This window comes from Triticum urartu, chromosome 2 (genome assembly GCF_003073215.2).
Source record: "Triticum urartu cultivar G1812 chromosome 2, Tu2.1, whole genome shotgun sequence".
NCBI classification, from domain to species: domain Eukaryota; kingdom Viridiplantae; phylum Streptophyta; class Magnoliopsida; order Poales; family Poaceae; genus Triticum; species Triticum urartu.
In genome coordinates this window covers 752208697-752217673 of record NC_053023.1, presented here as the reverse complement: position 1 = coordinate 752217673, position 8977 = coordinate 752208697, and the positions used below count along the sequence as shown (strand labels likewise).

The following is an 8977-nucleotide window of genomic DNA, read 5'->3' as shown; positions in this document are numbered from 1 at the left end:
ACAGCTTAGGTTTCTCGCCAAACCACAGTTCATACGGTGTCATCTCCACGGATTTATATGGTGCCCTATTTAACGTGAATGTAGCTGTCTCTAATGCATAACCCCAAAACGATAGTGGTAGACTGGTAAGATACATCATAGATCGCACTATATCTAATAAAGTACGATTATGACGTTCAGACACACCATTACACTGTGGTGTTCCAGGTGGCGTGAGTAGTGAAACTATTTCACATTGTTTTAACTGAAGGCCAAACTCGTTAACTCAAATATTTCACTTATGCGATCATATCATAGAAACTTTTATTTTCTTGTTATGATGATCCTCCACTTTACTCTGAAATACTTCGAACTCTTCAAATGTTTCATACTTGTGTTTCATCAAGTAGATATACCCATATCTGCTCAAATCATCTGTGAAGGTCAGAAAATAATGATATCCGCCGTGAGCCTCAACACTCATCGGAGCGCATACATCAGTATGTATTATTTCCAATAAGTCAATTGCTCGCTCCATTGTTCCGGAGAACGGAGTTTTAGTCATCTTGCCCATGAGGCATGGTTCGCAAGCATCAAGTGATTCATAATCAAGTGATTCCAAAATCCCATCAACATGGAGTCTCTTCATGCGCTTTACACCAATATGACCTAAACGGCAGTGCCATAAATAAGTTGCACTATCATTATTAACCTTGCATCTTTTGGCTTCAATATTATGAATATGTGTATCACTACGATCGAGATCCAACAAACCATTTTCATTGGGTGTATGACCATAGAAAGTTTTATTCATGTAAACAGAACAACAATTATTCTCTAGTTTACATGAATAACCGTATTGCAATAAACATGATCCAATCATATTCATGCTCACCGCAAACACTAAATAACATTTATTTTAGGTTCAACACTAATCCCGAAAGTATAGGGAGTGTGCGATGATGATCATATCAATCTTGGAACCACTTCCAATACTCATCGTCACTTCACCCTTAACTAGTCTATGTTCATTCTGCAACTCCCGTTTCGAGCTACTACTCTTAGCAACTGAACTTGTATCAAATACTGAGGGGTTTCTATAAACACTAGTAAAGTACACATCAATAACATGTATATCAAATATACCTTTGTTCACTTTACCATCCTTCTTATCCGCCAAATACTTGGGGCAATTCCGCTTCTAGTGACCAGTCCCTTTGCAGTAGAAGCACTTAGTCTCAGGCTTAGGTCTAGACTTGGGCTTCTTCACTTGAGCAGCAACTTGCTTGCCGTTCTTTTTGAAGTTCCCCTTTCTTCCCTTTGTCCCTTTACTTGAAACTAGTGGTCTTGTTAACCATCAACACTTTGATGTTCTTTCTTGATTTCTACCTTCATCGTTTTCATCATCATGAAAAGCTCGGGAATCGTTTTTGTCATCTCTTGCATATTATAGTTCATCACGAAGTTCTACTAACTTGGTGATGGTGACTAGAGAATTCTGTCAATCACTATTTTATCTGGAAGATTAACTCCCACTTGATTCAAGCAATTGTAGTACCCAGACAATCTGAGCACATGCTCACTGCTTGAGCTATTCTCCTCCATCTTTTAGCTATAGAACTTGTTGGAGACTTCATATCTCTCAACTCGGGTATTTTCTTGAAATATTAACTTCAACTCCTGGAACATCTCATATGGTCCATGACGTTCAAAACGTCTTTGAAGTCCCGATTCTAAGCCGTTAAGCATGGTGCACTAAACTATCAAGTAGTCATCATATTGAGCTAGCCAAACGTTCATAACGTCTTCATCTGCTCCTGCAATAGGTCTGTCACCTAGCGGTGCATCAATGACATAATTCTTTCGTGCAGCAATGAGGATAATCCTCAGATCACGGATCCAATCCGCATCATTGCTACTAACATCTTTCAACTTAGTTTTCTCTAGGAACATATCAAAATAAAACAGGGGAGCTAAACGCGAGCTATTGATCTACAACATAGATATGCTAATACTACCAGGACTAAGTTCATGATAAATTAAAGTTCAATTTAACCATATTACTTAAGAACTCCCACTTAGGTAGACATCCCTCTAATCCTCTAAGTGATCACGTGATCCAAATAAACTAAACCATGTCCGATCATCACGTGAGATGTGTTGACGCTCAGAAGTGGCACGATCATAAAGCAGCATGCCGGGGCGAAAACCTTGCCGGGGTGAAATCTTGCCGGTGTGAAAGCTTGCCGATGTGAAGGCTTGCCGGCGTGGAAAGCTTGCCGGCGCAGAAAGATCGTCGGTGTGGAAGCTTGCCGGTGTAAAATCTTGCCGGGGGAGAAACCTTATCAGGGAGGAACCCTTGCCGGAGTACAAACCTTGCCGGAGTGAAACCTTGCTGGTGTGAAAGCTGGCCGGGTAGAAACATTGCCGGTGTGGAAAGCTTACTCGGATGGAAAACTTGCCGGGTTGGAGGCTGTGATAGTCAATCGGACGAGAAGTTGAAGATGGCCTCAAATGGGGAAGTGATCTACGTGGAAGAGTTACGTATTATTGATATGAACATCATTAAAGTTTGGGTCATCACCGTCCGATTTCATCTCGAAGGCCGAAACTATGCTCAAAGTACTAAGATCTTATATTCAGAGTACAGTTTGGCCGATTATGCCCCCAAGACGACCTTAAATGGAAAAATGATCTACATGGGTTGTCTTCGTCTCATCGAAACGATCGATTTTGATATAAAAATTGTCCAAATCCAAGTTCGTATGCAAAAGTTAGAGCAATCGGAGTGCAGCCCTGTCACGAGGCGAGATGTGGCGCGCCCTACCACACACATGTCTGATGGGTAGCGCGAGGGAATAGCCGGTTTTGCGCGACCGATTTAACCCTCAAGATGACCTCTGATCAAAAAACCTTCAGCATGAAAGTTGTTCGTCTCGTCGAAACGGTCAAGATTGCTTTTGGGCTCGTTTTCATCCGAGATCGTTTACCACCACAAAAAAGACCCATAAGGTGCAGCCAGTTTAAACCGAACAGTTTCGGAAAGTTCGGATAAAACCAATCCGAATTTGACTAGGGTTTTGGACGTGAATCCAAGCCTTTTCCTTGCACGGGAAGTCCAGCCGCCTCTTATATATCTAAGGGGTGACGGCCGAGTGAACAACACACAATCGAACAAATCTATCTACATCTTTTACCTTTACTTTTCCTTCTCCCTTCTTCTTCTTCTTCTTCTTCTTCCTCGTTCTTCGTTCGTTCTTCTTCATTGCAGGGCGGCGAACCTCGAGGCTCTAGGGGCGATCAGGCCGACCTAAGGCAGCCCATAGCCGCCGTGCGTCCAGACGGGGTCCCTCCCGGGCGCGTGGGGTTTCGGGTCTACAAAAGCACCCACCGGATTGCTTGCGTACCGCGCTTCCCGCGGGTCTCCTTTGACGTGAGCTGCGGTGCATCACCCCCGGCGTTGGAGGTACACGGTGACGTGTTCGTGTGCGAACACACTTTTTGGCGACTCCGCTGGGGACGAAGCTTTGAACGGTCTCCAGCCCGTTCTTGCTACGAAGAGATCGTCATCAAGTTGCTGCAATCTACAAAGGTAATATGAATACCCAATTCCCCTTTGTAGATGCAAATAATCCATATGTTGTTGCTAGATCACCTAATGAGCATAATGTATCGGCTAGCCCTAGTTTTATCAATCATGCATGTAATTATGCGCAAGAGCCGATGCAAAACAATCTTCATGCTTCAAATTCTTACAATTTTAGCAACGTACAACATATGTATCCAAACTCCCATGCATCGGCAACCCCACAAATCCATATGCCGATGAACAACATGATGGGTTTGGCTAATCAATTTGAAACACCGCATGTTAAAATTTCCAATAGCATACAAGAAAGTGTTTCACCTTTTTATTCATCGGCAACTAATTTGCAATATGTGAATCCAACATTGCCGATGGATGGGTGAATTGGCTATGCTACTACTGGCTATTCGGCCAGTTACTCTCAACCATCATATGCTACACCTCATGTTAGTAATTTTTCGGCACCATACACAACTGTAGATGCTCATAATTCGGCTTCACACCTTTCTGATCATAGCCGAATAAATGTAAATTTTACGGGAGCGGTTGTGCCAAATATTGTAGAAGATGAGGTAGTGGTGGCTGCATTAAAGAGTTTAGCCCAAAATAAGAGGATTAGTGCTCTTGGCCTTGAACAACATGAAAAGGGGCTATTTCCTGATTATGCCACAATAAAAGCTAGAGTTTTGCAAGAAGATGAATCTTTGCCAATTGATAAAATTGGCGAGCAAAAATATGGTTTTACAACAATGCATATGCCTTCACCTAGTACTACATCATATTATACACCCCCACTATTGCAAAATTTCGGCAACAACCGTGTGTCATTGCCGAAAAAATCTAAAAGCATTGGGGGGCAATCGTATCCGGAGTGGGCTGAAATTGAGAAAAAGCTTAAAGCCAACTTTGCCGCTCGCCGTCAGAAACAAATAGAAAAAGAATTGGCTCAGATAAAAGAAGGTTTGCCAGTTGGTATTATCAATGAAAAGAAGGATGATTTGGAACTTGAAAGTGCTTCGGTTGAAAAAGCCGAATCAAGTAGCATATATTCCGAATCCATCAAATCCAAAGAGGCAAGCATTATTGAGAAAGGGCATGGCAAGCATAGCAAAACAATCGTGCTTGATTTTTCTGAAGTTAATGGAACCTACTTCCTGCCCTATGAGTTCTGTGCCGTAGAAATTGACAAGCCTCAAGGACAAGAGCAGGTAGCCAAACAAAGTTCGGCTGATAAGGATCTTCAAGGTAATGATTCACGGAATAAAGAAAAAGATGATGAAGAGGCGTTGGGGAGCCACCCAAAGATGAAGCAAGATATTGTTCAAGCCACACCACTATCATGCTCTCCCATCATATTTGAAGAGGTATGTTTAGCAAGTAATTTACCTATTTTTAGATTTGGTCTAAACTTTATTGTTGATGCATCCATCAGAAAAATCCTCTTAAGTAATTTTGAAAGACCAATGAAGAAGGGTAATTTACTTGTTAGCAATAAAATTGTTATGGAACATATCGGTCAACCCATTGCGCCATTTATAAAGACCGATAGTGACTTATTATTACAGCCAAAGCTTTCCCCGTTGCTTTATCTAAAGTTCATATCTATTTGGGTAGCTTTGCTTATTTCATACTTGGCTTGCACTTGGTCTCAATTGAGACATGTATGTTCTAACTATTTTCGTTTTAGAAATTTAAAGCCAGGGTTAAATTCTGTTGAGAAAACCGATGCTGGTATAATATCTTACCCAAAGACATCGGAAATAGAGTGCAAAACACAATGCATAGCCGAATGGTGTGGTGCAAAATCTGAACCATTCGTTTGCTTAATTCCAAAGCCGTTCTCACAGCAAGATTGGCTAGAAAATAAAAGGTTTACCTTTAATTCAAACATGTGTGATCAAATCTTTGATTTGTTGTTGAGGAATAATATATTAGAACTCTTGATCACCATGTTGAGCCATCTGTCCAGGGACGAATGTATTGTAAGTTGCATGATTCGTCCAAGCATAATTTTGAGGATTGTAACATGTTTCGTCAAATAGTTAAATCGGCCATTGATAAAGGACGATTGAAATTTGTTGAGACACCAAGAGATGACCAGTCTATTCCGATTGGTCCCGATGGTAGAAAGTTTTTGTATCGGCTGCTTCAAGCCGATCCATTTCAAGAGAAGGTAAAAACTGCAGGTAATGGGATCAAGCTTTCAAGTAAAGAAGTTGTCGAAGAGCATAATGAACATAATCTTGAGGGCAAGAATTCCATCGAAGCTACAATGGAGACGCCAAGGACTAGGGGGCAGCAAGCAAATCCAACGATCGTTGAAAGCAAACCAAAAGAAAACAACGGCCGAAATAAGCGCAAGTGTAAAAGATCAAAAATCACCTTCGCTGAACTATTGGAGAAATATCAAAAGAAGAGTGAAGAGAAGAATGCTTATCGGCCTAATCATGCAAAGAAACCAAGATCACCCCCAAGGCGCAAATATGAGGATCGGTATTGGCAAAGTGAGAGTTTCAATGCAACATATTCATATCCTTATTTTGGGCCGCCAATGCCAATGTCGTGGATGCCTCCCTATGCTCATGTAGATCCATATTCATCATGGGACAGGTATGATACAAGGGCACATTCTCCATCTTATTTTAGACCATCTCACCAATATTATGCAGCTCCGAGAAGATCAACATTTGAACAGTCACATGTTAAAGACCGTTTCAATTATAAGGAATCGGTCCGGACACCATGGATGAAAAAAGAGGTGGTCAAGCAAGTCTACCGCGTGAAAAGAGATGGTCGTAAGTGTGCTACTTCAGATTTGATCTCAAATAATAAAGAGCCAATTAAAGTGTTGATATTGGCTACAAAGGGCAATGAGACGAAGCAACCAATTATTGAGAGTCAAAGTGCCAAATCTGAAGAAAAGAAGTTGAGAGTGCACAAGGCCAAAAAGGAATTGCCATTGGTCAAAACAGAATCACAGCCGAGATGCCCACTCGGCTTATCGTGTTGGCAAAAGAGGGAATTACACAAACTTAGTGCACAAGAACTTGAAGAAAGGAACATGGCGTGGGTTCCCAAAGGAAGTGCTCAAAATAAGAATTATGTGCAAGCCTCCATTACAAGAAGTGCGGCAAAAGTGAAGAAGGAAAAGAGTAAAAACTATGAAGGACCAAGCCGAAGGTTTCAACATCTTTGGTCTACACATTATCCATATTATTCAACTATGCCATTAACGCATATGCCATGGAATTTGTCATCAGGTATGATTGGTAACCCTCAATGGGCTTATTTTAATCCATGGATGCAATATAATTTCTTACGTCATGAAAGGGTATTACCAACTCACTATACATTTGATTAGCTACAAGTTTGTTGCTGATCCAAAGGGCCAAAATACTTGATTTGTCATTGTTGGGTTTCGTAGTAATTTCAAAATTTTCCTACGCACACGCAAGATCATGGTGATGCATAGCAACGAGAGGGGAGAGTGTGATCTACATACCCTTGTAGATCGACAACGGAAGCGTTAGCACAACGTGGTTGATGTAGTCGTACGTCTTCACGGTCCGACCGATCCAAGCACCGTTACTCCGGCACCTCCGAGTTCTTGGCACACGTTCAGCTCGATGACGATCTCCGGGCTCCGATCCAGCAAAGCGTCGGGGAGGAGTTCCGTCAGCACGACGGCGTGGTGACGATCTTGATGTTCTACCGTCGCAGGGCTTCGCCTAAGCACCGCTACAATATGACCGAGGTGGAATATGGTGGAGGGGGGCACCGCACACGGCTAAGGAACGATCATGAAGATCAACTTTTGTGTCTAGAGGTGCCCCCGTGCCCCCGTATATAAAGGAGCAAGGGGGAGGGGGCGGCCGGCCTAGGAGGGGGCGCGCCAAGGGGAGTCCTACTCCCACCAGGAGTAGGACTCCTTCCTTCCTTGTTGAAGTAGGAGAAGGGGAAAGAGGGGGAGAGGAAGAAGGAAAAGGGGGCTGCGCCCCTTGTCCAATTCGGACGAGAGGGGGGGCGCAGGCCTCCTTCCTTTTGGCAAGCAACAATATATTGAGGATGAAAAATATGCTTATCGATACATGAGTAGAGAAACCAATCATATACCTTCAGGTTTAACGACGCAATTATCCTAGAAAAGATCTTAAGCATGGAGAGCTCTTCAACTGAATGAAAAACAACAAGTCTGCATATCAATCAACAACATAAGAGACAGTTTGTTAGCAAATCCAGCAGTAAACAAAAAACACACCGCTAATTCTTAATATCATAAACCTGTAAGATTTGTACACACAAAGCAATGTCAGTAATTCTTACGCCAAATCAGTATACCATCAACATAGTACAACACCGACTAAAGAAAATCATTTCAACATGAATCAGACGAACCATAGAGAACTAACTAAGGGATAATTAACGTGTAAATGCAGGCACATACCTCTGCTTATAGAAGTATCTCTTATAGTATTCTCTTCCACAGCTTGATTACAGATCTAAGCTTCTATGTAGCATGCACCTGAGAGCCAGACATGGCAATGATGAGTATTGATATATTAAGAAATATATTCGTTCAAGTCAGAGGCAGAAAAAAGAGAACACTCATTCAGTTACAATTTTCTAACCTTTAAATTCTCACTCCTCTTCCACGAAAAAGATGCTAACTGAATAATATTATTCCCTGTCATAAGAATGATATTATTTAGTGTCCAAGAAATGTCAGGTTGCTGGATTAGTTCAAGGGACAATTTAGACAGCCAAAATAACAATAACACGCACGCATCAGACTCCTCTCTGTTTTTGCGTGGCTGTAGAGAAGGTTGTGGAGGATGGTGTGATCTCACCTGACAGGACCTGCCTCTGTTGCCGTGCGCGAAGAAGAGGGGTGCGGAAGGAGGCGGCTGCGTGTGACGAAGATGGTGCGAGGATGGAGGCGGCAGTGCTCGGACCACCATCGATGCTCCTCTTCTTCATTCTCTCTCTCTCCCTCATCTTCTCTCACTTCTGCAGGGACCGCTCCATGGCGCTGCATTAAGTCGAGCGCCCCCGCCATAGCACTTGTCCTGCAGGTCGCCGCCGCTGTCGGAGACGCCCACCACGGTGCCTGCACGCCCCTGATCCGGCGGGATCCCCTACTCCTCCACCTCCATCGAAAAGACGTTGCATCACTCTCCCTTCCTCTTCCAGTAAGATTGACGACGAGCACTCCAAGCTTGCAAGTTGCAACACCGAGCCACCACCTCCACAAAAAAATGACGCTATATGCTACTCCCTCTGTCCTATAATATAAGAGTGTTTTTGTCAAAAACGTTCTTAAATTGTGGAACGGAGGGAGTAGTGTCTATAGTATATTTTTCCAACAACATTTTTTTTAAAGTATGCCAATGGCATAGCATAGCTTTATAGAAG

General features: G+C 42.7%; 1 long non-coding RNA gene across 1 annotated transcript; it reads right to left on the bottom strand.

Annotated features, from left to right (window-relative positions):
• Positions 1 to 8036: 8036 nt before the first annotated feature.
• Positions 8037 to 8526, bottom strand: LOC125534658. The gene is made up of 3 exons (XR_007294531.1): positions 8413 to 8526; positions 8194 to 8249; positions 8037 to 8087 (listed from the first exon to the last, which is right to left on the bottom strand). It is a non-coding gene; the product is annotated as an uncharacterized LOC125534658 (long non-coding RNA).
• Positions 8527 to 8977: the final 451 nt, after the last annotated feature.